Below are 16256 nucleotides of genomic sequence, written 5' to 3'. Positions count from 1 at the left end.
CCCAACTAAACGCCTTTGTCGAAGCCAACAATCTCCTAGACCCCGTTCAATCAGGGTTCAGACCCCAACATGGAACCGAAACAACCGTGACCTCAATCTGGGATAACCTTAAAAACACTGCAGACTTTGCTGGATGCGCTTTAATAATCCTTCCTGACCTATCCGCCGCCTTTGACACAATCAACCACTCAATCCTCCTCGACCGCCTCCACTGCCTAGGAATCTGTGGAAATGCACTCAAGTGGATAGCATCTTTCCTTAACAACAGGAAACAAATAACCCTCCTCTCCTCCTTTGTCTCCACCGCCCGACCAGTCAATACCGGAGTTTCACAAGGCGCGTGCCTATCAGCCCTCTTGTTCAACCTCTACACGTCCACCCTCCCCCGTATAGTCCGCTCGCACAATATCCTGTGCTACAACTGCGCTGACGACACCCAACTAATACTAAAACTCAACTCAAAACCCAACTGCCAGCCCGACCTTGCTGCCTGCCTACTTGACATTGATCACTGGATGACTACAAACCACCTCCTTTTAAACCCCACCAAAACTGAAATCATGGTGTGTGGCAACACCGAAATTCTTCCTTACTCTCTACCCTGGCCACCATCCATGGGAAATCCCCCGACAACCTCTACTTCAGTAAAAAACCTTGGATGTACTCTCGTCGCTGACCTAACACTCTCGCACCAAGTCAACAACGTCTCTAAGTACTGCCACTACCACCTCAAAAATCTTAGGCGCATTTTTCCATACCTCTACTTTCCCAACAGACTTGCCTCGGTCCAATCAATTGTAATGTCAAGACTGGACTATGCTAAATCCCTCTACCTTGGAGTCCAAGCATACCACCTAACTAAACTACAAAGAACACAAAATGCTGCAGCCAAACTACTACTAGCACTTGGCCCAAGAGATCACACCTTCCCAGCTCCCAAAACCCTCACTGGCTCCCGGTTGGATGAAGGGTGACCTTCAAAACCTTTTGCATCTTGCACCGAGCAATAGACAAAACTGGACCTCAATACCTTCAGGACAAGCTAAAACCCTACCATCCATCACACACTCTAAGATTAAGCTCTGCCTGCCTCCTAGTGATACCAAACACCAGCTCAGTCAAGTTAGGTGGATCATCATTCTCATCCTTGGCCCCCACTCTGTGAAACTCACTTCCAGCCCACCTCCGACTCACTGAAGGCCTCATGTCTTTCCACAAATTACTGAAAACCTGGCACTTTCCTTAAAATCGACTCTTAGCACAAACAGAACAAACAACCACAATAAACAGAAACCAAGGTTGTTGAATCAAAAATAACAATCCAGCATAGAGACCGATCGAACAAACAGAAAACTAAATTGGCCAATGTAATTAAAACGGATAAACCTAGTAGAACGGATGAAGTGGATGAAACGAATGAAGAGGATGAATCGAATGAAGTGGATGAAATGGATGAAACGGATGAAATGGATGGAACGGATGAAATGGATGGAACGGATGAAGTGGATGGAACAGATGAAGTGGATGGACAGATGAAGTGGATGAACAGTTGAAGTAGATGATCGGAGAAGTGAATGATCGGATGCAGTGGATGGAACGAATGAAGCGGATTGAACGGTTGAAGTGGATGGAATGGATGAGGTGGATGGAACGGATGAAGTGGATGAACGGATGAAGTGGATGCAACGGACGAAGTGGATGGAATGGAGGAAGTGGATGGAGAGGAAGGAGTGGATGGAATGGATGAAGTGGATGGAACGGAAGGAGTGGATGGAACGGAAGGAGTGGATGAAACGGAAGAAGTTGATAGAACCGAAGGAGTGGATGGAACGGAAGGAGTGGATGGAACAGAAGGAGTGGATGAAACAGAGAGAGTAGATGGAACGGAGAGAGTAGATGGAATGGAGGAGTGGATGGAACAGAGGGAGTAGACGGAAAAGATGGAGTGGTTGGAATGGATGGAGTGGACGGAACGGATGAAATGGATGGGAAGGGAAGGAGTGGATGGATCGCATGGAACAGATGGAGTTGATGGAACAGATGGAGTCGATGGAACGCATTTGATGAACGGGTAGAATGAACGAATGAAAAGGATGAGTAGTTTTACAGAATGGAACAGATGGATTGAATCAAGTGGATGGAACAGATGCAACAGATGAAATGGACACAGTAGACTGAACTGAAGGGATGGATGAAACAAATGGAATGGATGGAACAGATGGAATGGATGGAACAAGCAGAGTGGATGGAACAGGCAGAGTGGATGGAACAGGCAGAGTGGTTGGAACGTATGGAGTAGATGGAAAGGATGGAGTGGATATAACGGATGGAGAGGATGGAATGGATAGAGTGGATGGAACGGGTGGAGTGGATGGAACGGATGGAACGGGTGGATTGGATGGAACAGATGGAGTAGATAGAGTGGCCGGAACAGATGCAGTGGACGGAACAGATGGAGTGGATGGAACAGATGAAGTGGATGGAACACATGGAGTGGATGGAATGGATAGAGTGGACGGAACAGATGGAGTGGACGGAACGGATGGAGTGGACAGAATGGATGGAATGGACGGAACAGATGAAGTGGACGAAACAGATGGAGTGGATGGAACAGATTGAGTGGATGGAACTGATAATCCACCATATTACTCTCCACAGTTACTCTCTCCTATACACCAACACGCAACTAGAACACATCGATATTATGAAACATTTGGTATAGCTGTTCTCATACTAACACCCGCCACATAGTCCTCATCATCCTAATTAATCATCAGCTAAGCGCATCGCTAGCTTAAGCGTCTCCTCAGGCCTAACACAACCACCAATCAGTCTGGGAGTCATCCCTCCAGGATGAACACATATACCTGACCTCCCCACCGGCTGCACATATATACGGTGCACACACGCCCCTTATGACCCTTTCTCTCTCTAATGACTTAAACTATGGTTCCTGAGGGCGTTCAAGCTACCAGCGCTTTGATATTATACCAATGATAAATAAGGCACTATATCAATGCCAAGTAACATAACATAACATAACATATATGAGTTAGAAAAAATGACAGGAGGAAACACGCTGGCCATATGGGACATTAAGAGTCTCTTGGCGGCTATTCTTGGGGAAAGAGAGAGCTGATGACACATGGAGGAGAGAAGGTTATTCATGTGTGACAGCACAAAACACAGCGCACAACTGAACACCATTCAATAATTGTAGAGCAGATGTTTGGAGGACTCTCAGGGTGCAGTATTCCGACACATCAGATATGGGTGCAAATGTGACACATAAGATGAAGGAAGATGAAGACCCTCATTAAGGATATTCAAGACCGCTGGCAACTTGAAACACAGGAACCACGGGGGGAAATCGGTAGCAGTATTTTATCACATTTTATGTCAGGGATTGACCTAGCCAGTTCAGAGGCAACTGAAGAAACAAGTGGGAATGGAAGCATAGCCATGGGCTGAAATACAGTTGACGATAGTGCATCACTGCCTGCTGTTGCAGGAGAAAAACAAGAAGAAAGATGAGGCTAGGAAAATAGTGGAAGCCCAATTAGTTCAGAAGAAGCTGTCGAAAATTGCCATGGAAGGGTCGGTATTGGCCAGCAGAGAAGGGCTGGGAATGCAGCAAGCAGTGGTTGCAACACAGCCAAATAATCAGTGCCAGATGGACCAAGGAGGGAATGGGTTCATGCCATGAGGCAGAGGTACAGATATAGAGGAAGGAGTGGATTCCAAAACAATCAAGGTGGGTTTCAAAATGCGCAGAATGAAAATCAGAACGTGTAAGGAGGATTCAACCAAGGAGGACTAGTCAGGCGGCCTCCCTCTTTATGTTGGACTTGTCGGATGACAGAACACATTGCATGTGCATGTGGGAGCAAGGGAATGTACAGAATGGCCAATTCTAAAGAGGAGGAACAGCTTATCCTCCATCATATAGCACACAAACTAGGGAAGGGTTTGCCCATGATCAGACAGTGTATCAGACACAAGCGCCGCAAATGCAACAGACACAGCAACCAGAGCAAGTACAAATGAATATGCCACAAGGGCAGTCGCCCCATGCAGAAGCAGCAGTATGCAAACACGGGACAATTACTGACACCTAGAATAGGAGGTGACACTGTGGTAGGAGGGAATCCTTTCACAGGTACCGCGATATGCATTTACCCACAATAGGACAGCTCATGGGGCGACTTGCAGGCCGATTCATGGAATAATTAGCGTGGCGCAAGTGGCCAAAAACGTGCGAATCGCAGTGGAATAGCGAAAATCGCAGTGCAAGTGCGAAAATCGCACGAAAAGCAGCGCACATCGATTCATGGAAGGCCGTGCGCGAGAAAACCATCGGATGTGCGATAAAAAAGTGCGAGGCGCACGTTGGCGCACAGGCCATCTAACTGCGTGCGCCAGGTCACAGCGAAAATCGCACAGGCCACAGCGAAAATCGCACATAGCGCGGCGCACGCAACAAAAGTAGGTGGAACACGGGGCGTAACACTCGGAATGGGGAACAACTTGCCAAAATGTGGGCGTCACGGGGGAAGTACAGGGTACAAGTGCGCGGAACGCCCACACGCTCGCCTAGAACACGTATTCATGGAATAGAATAGGGCAAAAAAGCGCACGCTCAAACCAGCGCACAGGCACAAACACGACTGCCACAAGAAAGCAGGCGGTAGCGTCTCTGCGCCTGTAAGAAATGTGCGCCAAAAGGTGTGCCAACAAATAGCACCTATATACAGCCATGATGAATGTCCTATACTGTGGCCCTCCAGGACAAATGACGTGCAAAGGGGTACCCACAAACACGGACACCCGCAGAAAAAAAATACGTGTGCGTGTATACCGGGGTGCGCGGGAAGTCTCACACGCGATTTGTCAGGGTACGTGGATTTCAGGGGTGCGCGGGAAGTTCCACACGCGATTTGGCCGTGTACGTGGATTTCAGGGGTGCGCGGGAAGTTCCACACGTGATTTGGCCGGGTACGTGGAATTCAGGGGTGCGCGGGATGTTCCACACGCGATTTGGCCGTGTACGTGGATTTCAGGGGTGCGCGGGAAGTTCCACACGCGATTTGGCCGGGTACGTGGATTTCAGGGGTGCGCGGGAAGTTCCACACGTGATTTGTCAGGGTACGTGGATTTCATGGGTGCGTGGGAAGTTCCACACGCGATTTGGCCGTGTACGTGGATTTCAGGGGTGAGCGGGAAGTTCCACACGCGATTTGGCTGGGTACGTGGATTTCAGGGGTGCGCGGGAAGTTCCACACGCGATTTGTCAGGGTACGTGGATTTCAGGGGTGCGCGGGAAGTTCCATACGCGATTTGGCCCTGCACGTGGATTTCAGGGGTGCGCGGGAAGTTCCACACGCGATTTGGCCAGGTACGTGGATTTCAGGGGTGCGCAGGAAGTTCCACACGCGATTTGGCCGTGTACGTGGATTTCAGGGGTGCGCGGGAAGTTCCACACGCGATTTGGCAGGGTACGTGGATTTCAGGGGTGCGCGGGAAGTTCCACACGCGATTTGTCAGGGTACGTGGAATTCAGGGGTACGCGTGAAGTTCCACACGCGATTTGGCCGTGTACGTGGATTTCAGGGGTGCGCGGGAAGTTCCACACGCGATTTGGCCGGGTACGTGGATTTCAGGGGTGCACGGGAAGTTCAACACGCGATTTGTCAGGGTACGTGGATTTCAGGGGTGTGCGGGAAGTGCCACACGCGATTTGGCCATGTACGTGGATTTCAGGGGTGCGCGGGAAGTTCCACACGTGATTTGGCCGGGTACGTGGATTTCAGGGGTGCGCGGGAAGTTCCACACGCGATTTGGCCGTGTACGTGGATTTCAGGGGTGCGCGGGAAGTTCCACACGCGATTTGGCTGGGCACGTGTATGACAGGGGTACGCGGGAAACTCTACACGCGATTTGGCTGTGTGCTCCCAGGTATTCCCTGTACACCCTCCACAGCCCCTGCAGGCAGCACACACCACAGGGGACTACCCTGCACACCTGCTCATGTCACCCAGCACCCCCACCCCCCAGCATCCAGGGGCACCCTCCACCAGGCCCCCACCCATGTCTCCCACCACCCCCACCCCCCAGCAGTGCAGGGGCACCCTCCACCAGGTCCCCACTCATGTCTACCACCACCCCCACCCCCCAGCAGTGCAGGGGCACCCTCCACCAGGCCCCCACTCATGTCTCCCTCCACCCCACCCCCCAGCCACCAGGGGCAGCCTCCACCAGGCCCCCACTCATGTCTCCCACCACCCCCACCCCCAGCCACCAGGGGCACCCTCCACCAGGCCCCCACCCATGTCCCCTATCACCCCCACCCCCCAGCCACCAGGGGCACCCTCCACCAGGCCCCCACTCATGTCTACCACCACCCCCACCCCCCAGCAGTGCAGGGGCACCCTCCACCAGGCCCCCACTCATGTCTCCCACCACCCCCACCCCCCAGCCACCAGGGGCAGCCTCCACCAGGCCCCCACTCATGTCTCCCACCACCCCCACCCCCCAGCCACCAGGGGCACCCTCCACCAGGCCCCCACCCATGTCCCCTATCACCCCCACCCCCCCGCCACCAGGGGCACCCTCCACCAGGCCCCCACTCATGTCTACCACCACCCCCACCCCCCAGCAGTGCAGGGGCACCCTCCACCAGGCCCCCACTCATGTCTCCCACCACCCCCAACCCCCAGCCACCAGGGGCAGCCTCCACCAGGCCCCCACTCATGTCTCCCACCACCCCCACCCCCCAGCCACCAGGGGCACCCTCCACCAGGTCCCCACTCATGTCCCCTATCACCCCCACCCCCCCGCCACCAGGGGCACCCTCCACCAGGCCCCCACTCATGTCTACCACCACCCCCACCCCCCAGCAGTGCAGGGGCACCCTCCACCAGGCCCCCACTCATGTCTCCCACCACCCCCAACCCCCAGCCACCAGGGGCAGCCTCCACCAGGCCCCCACTCATGTCTCCCACCACCCCCACCCCCCAGCCACCAGGGGCACCCTCCACCAGGCCCCCACCCATGTCCCCTATCACCCCCACCCCCCAGCCACCAGAGGCACCCTCCACCAGGCCCCCACTCATGTCTACCACCACCCCCACCCCCCAGCAGTGCAGGGGCACCCTCCACCAGGCCCCCACTCATGTCTCCCACCACCCCCACCCCCCAGCAGTGCAGGGGCACCCTCCACCAGGCCCCCACTCATGTCCCCTATCACCCCCACCCCCCAGCATCCAGGGGCACCCTCCACCAGGCCCCCACTCATGTCCCCTATCACCCCCACCCCCCAGCATCCAGGGGCACCCTCCACCAGGCCCCACCCATGTCTCCCACCACCCCCACCCCCCAGCAGTGCAGGGGCACCCTCCACCAGGCCCCCACTCATGTCTACCACCACCCCCACCCCCAGCAGTGCAGGGGCACCCTCCACCAGGCCCCCACTCATGTCTCCCACCACCCCCACCCCCCAGCCACCAGGGGCACCCTCCACCAGGCCCCCACCCATGTCCCCTATCACCCCCACCCCCCAGCATCCAGGGGCACCCTCCACCAGGCCCCCACTCATGTCCCCTATCACCCCCACCCCCCAGCATCCAGGGGCACCCTCCACCAGGCCCCCACTCATGTCTACCACCACCCCCACCCCCCAGCAGTGTAGGGGCACCCTCCACCAGGCCCCCACTCATGTCTCCCACCAACCCCACCCCCCAGCAGTGCAGGGGCAGCCTCCACCAGGCCCCCACCCATGTCTACCACCACCCCCCAGCAGTGCAGGGGCAGCCTCCACCAGGCCCCCACCCATGTCCCCTATCACCCCCACCCCCCAGCATCCAGGGGCACCCTCCACCAGGCCCCCACTCATGCCTCCTATCACCCCCACCCCCCAGCATCCAGGGGCACCCTCCACCAGGCCCCCACTCATGTCCCCTATCACCCCCACCCCCCAGCATCCAGGGGCACCCTCCACCAGGCCCCACCCATGTCTCCCACCACCCCCACCCCCCAGCAGTGCAGGGGCACCCTCCACCAGGCCCCCACTCATGTCTACCACCACCCCCACCCCCAGCAGTGCAGGGGCACCCTCCACCAGGCCCCCACTCATGTCTCCCACCACCCCCACCCCCCAGCCACCAGGGGCACCCTCCACCAGGCCCCCACCCATGTCCCCTATCACCCCCACCCCCCAGCATCCAGGGGCACCCTCCACCAGGCCCCCACTCATGTCCCCTATCACCCCCACCCCCCAGCATCCAGGGGCACCCTCCACCAGGCCCCCACTCATGTCCCCTATCACCCCCACCCCCCAGCATCCAGGGGCACCCTCCACCAGGCCCCCACCCATGTCTCCCAACACCCCCACCCCCCAGCAGTGCAGGGGCAGCCTCCACCAGGCCCCCACCCATGTCTACCATCACCCCAAACCCCAGCCACCAGGGGCACCCTCCACCAGGCCCCCACTCATGTCTACCACCACCCCCACCCCCCAGCAGTGCAGGGCACCCTCCACCAGGCCCCTACTCATGTCCCCTATCACCCCCAGCATCCAGCGGCACCCTCCACCAGGCCCCCACTCATGTCCCCTATCACCCCCACCCCCCAGCATCCAGGGGCACCCTCCACCAGGCCCCCACCCATGTCTCCCACCACCCCCACCCCCCAGCAGTGCAGGGGCAGCCTCCACCAGGACCCCACCCATGTCTACCACCATCCCCACCCCCCAGCAGTGCAGGGGCACCCTCCACCAGGCCCCCACCCATGTCTCCCACCACCCCCACCCCCCAGCAGTGCAGGGGCACCCTCCACCAGGCCCCCACTCATGTCTACCACCACCCCCACCCCCCAGCATCCAGGGGCACCCTCCACCAGGCCCCCACTCATGTCCCCTATCACCCCCACCCCCCAGCATCCAGGGGCACCCTCCACCAGGCCCCCACCCATGTCCCCTATCACCCCCACCCCCCAGCATCCAGGGGCACCCTCCACCAGGCCCCCACTCATGTCCCCTATCACCCCCACCCCCCAGAATCCAGCGGCACCCTCCAGCAGGCCCCCACTCATGTCCCCTATCACCCCCACCCCCCAGCATCCAGGGGCACCCTCCACCAGGCCCCCACTCATGTCTCCCTGCACCCAGGTCCTCACAATCTCCAACCATGTGCGTAATGGTCAGCCTCCACAGCCAAAAGGCCCTACCAAGTAACCCATTCACCCACATGGAAATGGAAATTACATGTTACACCCCCAACGTACATAAAGCAAATGAACCCATGTCTGTCACACACAATGGTTGCAAAAGAATTGGAAAACACCCAACATGACATGCATGAAACCAATGAGATGATACCACACAGTGAAGTATGAAAACAAAATTGTATTAAAAAAATAAGAATGCAAATGAAATGAAACAAACTACAATGCCAATGAAAAAAAGAAAAGGTGCATGTCTGTCCCAAAAAATTAAAAACACCAAATCCAAAAAAAATGTACTTCAAAGTCACATTAAAAATGAAATCAATCCGACAGAAAAAAAATAAATCCAAACACCATTGCTCCATGGAGAAGAAATAAAAAATTAAAAAATAAAACAATCCAATGAAAAACTATGTACAAAATATCCAAGGGTCCATGAGCCCAACTGAACAAAGGAAACCTACAAAAACCCCTAACAAAAATGCAACTATATGCAAAAAGTGGAGCTGTGTCCGTCGACTACAAATCATAAGAATAAGCAAATGAAACCTAAAACTAAAGCAATATATTCAAAGGCGGCGGGCAAGTCTAGCGGCTCACTCCGTAGTGTTCCGGGCCAGGGCATCATCAAACTCCTCGTCTATGTCCCAGAGGCGGTCCTGTTCCATGGCCCCGAGGGTCCGCAGGGACGGCGCCATCTGCTCCTCCAACCCCCTGCAGATTGCCTCGAGGCACTCGGCCCGCCTCAGGGCTCTCCGCATGGAGTTCTCCGCCCTGACCATCGTGAGCCGCTCCTCTTCCGCCCGCCGCCGCTCCGCACCTATCTGCTGGCCCAACCGCAGCCACACGGAAGACACTTCCTGTCCTGGGTCCTCCTGCCCTCCGGCCGATGCCTGCCCCTCCGATGTTGATGGCCCCGAGCCATGATGCCTCCCACGTTGTCTCTGCTGCTGCCTCCGACGCAACTGCCTCTGCCAGCACGACGGCATCCAGGCTGATGGAATCCACCGACGCCGTCGTGCACGTGCCCTGCCTGATGATGCCGGCACATCCTCCATCTGCTGGGGTACAGTTGCTGTGGTGTCCACCCCTGCTTGACCTCCGACTCCCGACTGTGGCAGGGATGGGATCCCCACCGAGCTGGCTGCATAGGTCAGGGCAGGTCCACAGGGGGCCCTGGTGGCATCTGGGCCGGAAGACGGCAAGGAGAACGACTGGCGTATAGCCTCCACAGAGGAGGAGAGGGCCACCAGATTGGCCGACACATGCAGGAAACCCCCGAACATGGAGGATCCCAATTGGGCCACGTCGGCACGGTGCTCTTCGTGATGATGTGCGTGCTCCTCCCGGGAAGCACACACGTCATCACGAATTGCACCCACGCGCATCGCAACCCCAATCAGGACCTTCTCCATACGGACACGGGTCCCCTCGTCCGCAGGTGGAGGGGAGTCAGGTGACATGGACATCCCCTCTACCTGCGGACGGGCCTGGGACGGGGCATCCCTGCTGGTGCATGGTGGTGCACTCACAGGGACAGGGACATGCACAGGCCCCTCCACGGTGACCTGTGCTGCCTCCTGCCCCTGGCCCTGGACTGCACCACTTGCACCAGCAGGGATGCCCCCAGCAGGCCCCATGTGTGCCCCTGTGGCGGCCTCCTCCTCCTCTGTGGAAACCACCAACCTGGATGGCTCCTCACCGTCTTCCACCGTAGCAGGCCCCTGTGGGGGCTCACCCACCCCTTCCGCTGCAGCCGTGGAGGCATCCCCGCCGCCTTGCTCCACAGCGCCGTCTCCGCCCTCTTCTTCACTAGCCGCTGAGTAGAGGGAGACAAAGAACACAAGCATCAGGGTACTGTACAATGGTCCCCTAGACAAGAAGCAATAGCAGATGAGTACCACTGTCAAAGTACACTTCCATCATGTCCCTCCACAACACATGGGTCAGTCCAGGCAAAACACACACAGTAACAGGCATGGTGCATGCCATGGACATTTCCATACATGTCCAATGGACTCTTGAAACATACAATGATATGGAACTCACATGCATCATGGGTCATGCCTATCACATGCACACACTTCACCTCAGTCACATCCATCTGGCCCCATACACCCCAAACACAGCGGATACAAGGGTAACTGGGCTGCATCAGTGAATCTGTGCATTGTCACACACATGTGTCATGCATCCATGGCATGCACAAGTCACAGAGACGCAGGTCAGGCACACAGACATGGCTACCATATATGTACCTGGCATCAGCCCCCATCCCTCACCCCCACCCATGTCCAGGAAGAGAGACTGGCATGCTCTCATGTGTAAAATCTGCATAGGGCTCACCATGTGGCTTTTAAACACATGCAACAACCATGTGGTTCACACATCACTGGTCGCACATGCCCTGTCTCACACAGCAATGCTTGAACACTTACTGCTTACCGCTCAACTCCAGACGGGTCTCCCTCTCAAGGATCTGGGCATGGAGCGCTGGGCGTACGCGTTCCAGGACCCTCATCTGGATGGAACTCATGCGGCCCCGGCCCCCCTCCACGAGGCGCCGGGCCTTCACGAGGGTCCTGGACCTCAAGTCCTCCCAGCGCTTCTTGATCTTCTGGACGTCGCGGGTTGCCACCCCCTCCGCGTTGATGGCAACCACACAGTCGGCCCAGATCCTCTCCCGTCCTTCCTTGCTGGCGCGGGACGATCCAAAGAGGGCATCATACTGCCCCAGGACATGCTCCACCAGGACACCAACTTCGGTGGCAGTGAAGCTGGTGCCCCTCTGGCCTGGGGTTGCCACTGGTGCCAGATGTGGAAGTGCCCGACATGGCAACCCCAGAGGCAGGTGTGGGTGGGCAACTGGGTCCTGGGGTTGAGCTGTGGAGCGATGTAATCCCAGTCGGGAGTCTTCAGTTCCAGCAGGGGTGGACACAGCAACTGGACCCCTGCAGATGGCGATGTGCAGCCACCAAATGGCAGGGCACGGTGGCAGCAGGCAGGCAGGCAGGCAGGCAGCAGCAGATGGCACGCGGGAGGCTACTCGGGGCACTGGGGGGCAGTAATTCGGCCTTCTGGGCAGGAGCGTGGTCTTCCGTGTGTTTTCGCGTGGCCAGCTTGATACGGAGTGATTTGGCACGTGAAAATCCTGCACGTCAGCGTGAAATTCGAGGAAAGGCCCTTAGCGCGTAAGCGCATCAGCACGCATACGCGATTCTATTGGACCAAAGGCCCTCAGCGCGTAAGCGCGTCTGTGACGTGACCCGCACGGGTGTTTCCCACACAGCACGTGATGACGGAGCACACGTGGAAAGACTGCACGTCAGAGTGTCATCGCGTGTAATTGGACAAAAGGGCGCGTACACGCGATTGGCCTATGTACATGTATTTCAGGGGTGCGCGGGCACTTACACACGCAAGTACGTCAGTGCACCTGTATCCCGGGGTGCGCGGGAATTTCCACACGCTATTGGACTGGGTACTGGATTTCAGGGGTGCGCGGGTCACACGCTCGCCTACAACACGCGCAAAGCATAAATTTGCACGCTAACAAAATAACAAGCTCAGACCCAGGATGAACATACCGTTCCTAGCAGCAGTGGCCGTGGGCTACCAAAGGAGGAGGAGGAGGATAGTCAGGGCCAGAATATTCACACCCAGAACGAGCCTTTTCGGGATGCCTGATGATCAGGTGTATGGGAGGTACAGGTTTCCACCACACATAATACTGGACCTGGTGAGTGAGTGGGAGGATGACCTCACATCACCCACCCTGTGCTCCCAAGCACTCAGCCCCCTGGAGAAGGTCCTCAATGTACTGCACTTCTTAGCCACTGGATCATTTCAGCTGACAAGTGCCATAGTGGGTGGGGTATCACAGGCCACCCAGTCACGCTGCCTACACCAGGTCTTGAACATCATCACTGCACGCCCATCAGTCCACAGGCACATATACCTGCCCAGAACACCTGCAGAAAGGCATGCTGCCGCCCTGGATTTTTACGGTGTGGCACGATTCCCCAAAGTGCTAGGTGCCATCGACTGCACCCATGTGGCTCTACGTCCCCCCCAGGGCATCAGAGCACATCTATAGGAACCGCAAGCACTGGCATTCCATCAACGTGCAGGTAGTATGTAATGCCAAGGGAATCATCACCTCAGTATATGCCAACTATCCCGGGTCCACCCACGACAGCTTCATTTACCGAATGTCCACCCTAAGTCGGGACCTAGAAGCTGGGCGGCATGGCGATACATGGCTGCTTGGTGAGTATGAATGCCACTGCACATGCATGCATGTCAGATACTGAGCAAGGTCACAACCCCACCAATGATACCAATCACCACCTCCACAGGGGACAGTGCCTACCCTCTCAGCCCCCACATGATGACGCCAATTCGGAACCCCACCACGCCACCCGAGGTAAGATATAACACAGCCCACATTACAACCGGGGCATAGTGGAGCGCACATTCGGTGTGCTAAAGTCACGCTTTCGCTCCCTTGACCGTTCTGGGGGGCAGCTGTTATACGCTCCCCCAGTAGTGTGCAGGATCATAGTGGCAGCATGTGTCCTGCACAACATTGCAACACGCCGGGGCCTGGCCGTGGACATGGTGGTGGCCCCACATCCCCAACCACATGCACAGCCGCTGCGCATGGGAGGGGAAAGGGCACGGGGGAGGCAGCCCGTACACAGCTAGTGGCTAATTACTTCACATAGAAATCACACCCCTGTGGAGTGCACACTGCCCTGGCACATTCCATCTGACAATCAATGATGACTCAACCTGACACTGATCCTGAATGCCTGGAGAATCAACCGTGAAAACCATATCAGCCTGAGATTGTTCACCTGGAAGTGTTACAATGTGTGCATCCCTACCCACACAGACACCACCAAGGCAGTTTTGTGAAGAAACACATTCAAGCAGCTAAAATGAATACCCACTTGCAAAATGCAACAAGAGGACAGTGCCATGTCAGCCAACCCATCCCCAGCACCGCCACACGACACACCGTGCCATGTCATGCTATTTGCAGGTAAAGAAAGTAATCCCCACAAAATGACACAAGTGTCAAAATGTACAGTGTCCCTAATTGAAACTTGCAACACCTGAAATGCACACAGTAATGCATGACCAACAACAAACTTGAGCAGGTACTACCATTAACATGACATCACAAATGTAATAAATTAGTAGTCTCACCACCTGGAAATGCCTGCACTCCCACCACTTCCAACTGTACAGTGTTGGCACCATGTAGAGTTGTAGGTGCACTGCTGCCAACATGGACCCCATCTCCAAACTAGAGGGCCTTGTGTAGACATGAGGAAGGGACCTGCAAATTGGGAGGTAGACACAGATGATGAGTTACACATCAATGCAACATGCAGTGTACAACACAACAGCAATATGCACTAGGAATGTATACACAGTATTGACTAGACTACCCACACATGTAGTGGGAGTCCAATGTCACCATGTACGTCAATGTCACTTGGGCACACCCTTTGCAAGCCCATGGAAACGGGAAGCAGGAGGGGTGTGTGTGACTCAAACCCAAGCATCTGAACCAAATACATGACAAGCCTGCATGTGCCCAGCCACAATGCAGCGTATGCCCACAGGAACCACGGAAGGCAACAAATTGTCCCAAAAAAATTGGGAAAAATAAAAATAAATTTTTTTTTTTTAAAAAATAAAAAAATAAAAAATGGCCATTGATGGGCCCAGGGGGGTTGGGGAGGCCACCCAGGAGGTCCGAGGACAGGGTGCACACCAAAACCCACCTGTGTGGATCCTGGGAAAAAAAAACACCTCCATGGGCTCATGGCCCACACGGCTACCCTATTGTGGGAGTATCACTGCTGTCGCTATTATCACCCTGTGCAGCTGCATCCGGAGGTGGTTGCACTATGGGAGGCAGCCCACGCAAGGCCCTAGTCTGCTCCTCCATGGCTGCAAGCATGCGGGTGTGGTAGGTCTCGTTCTGGAGGATGAGTGTGCGGAGGTCCCCATGCAACAACTCACGGGATGCCCGGACCTCCGCCCTCGTTGCCTGCATCTCAGCTGAGAGCGTACGGGTGAGACGCTCCAGCTGCTGTTCTGTCCTTTGGTGTGTTGAAGCCTCAAGCTCAACAAGAGTCGTCCTGAGGTGAAGGAGCTCCTGCCTCAGGGCTTCCCTGTGGCCCTGGGACTCAATGGAGATGGCCTCCTGCAGAGTCGCCAGTGCCGCCCGCCTGTCCCTGTTGGACGCCAACATGTCCTCCCTGTGTGACTGGCAGATGGAGTCGGTTGCCTGCTGTAGTCGCTCCATCAGCCTTTCAGGGGTGACTATGGAAGTGGCCATCCTATCCATGGCCTGAGCCATCATCTCGGATGATGCTGCCTGTTGGGTTGCCATACCGTAAATGGATTGCTCCCATGCGGTATTGCCAGGTGGCGTACGGCCACCACATCGGCGGGCACCACACCTGTCTGGGGCAAGGCGAACTGCGCCTTGCTGTGCCGGCACTGCCTGAGGCTGCAGGACTGCATTCCCCCTCTGATCTGCTGGCCCAGGAACAGGATCAGATGTCGCGGAGTGTGACCCTGCATCCGTAACCACCAAAGGCGTAGCTGCCAACACTGACATCCCCATTGAGGGTTCTGACCCTGGTGCAGGTGGGTGGGACAGAACAGAATCCCTCCCTGGAACACTCACCTGCGACGGCACGTAGGTCTCATCATCCGAATCAACACCTGAGTACAGCTCGGGGGAGGTGCAGCCAGAGACACCCCTTGAGAGCACGACCTGCAGCACTTGTGGGTTCTCACCCACCACCACACCACGTCCCTCACTGGTGGTTGGTCGGCCCTCGGACCCCTCCTGGGTCTGCACCATCTCCACAACCCCAGCAGTATCAGGTGCGTCTTCCCCTGCAAAGACATAAAAACAAAGAAATGGAAACAGGCATTAGCACCATGACACACAATGAGGGCTGAGAAGCAAGAGAACCAGTACTTGATTGACACATGTCCCACATGAC

The sequence above is a fragment of the Ambystoma mexicanum genome, chromosome 1p (assembly GCF_040938575.1).
Source record: "Ambystoma mexicanum isolate Mex_15411 chromosome 1p, UKY_AmexF1_1, whole genome shotgun sequence".
Lineage (NCBI taxonomy): Eukaryota > Metazoa > Chordata > Amphibia > Caudata > Ambystomatidae > Ambystoma > Ambystoma mexicanum.
The sequence above is the reverse complement of the archived record's forward strand: the minus strand, read 5'-3'. Positions refer to the sequence as shown.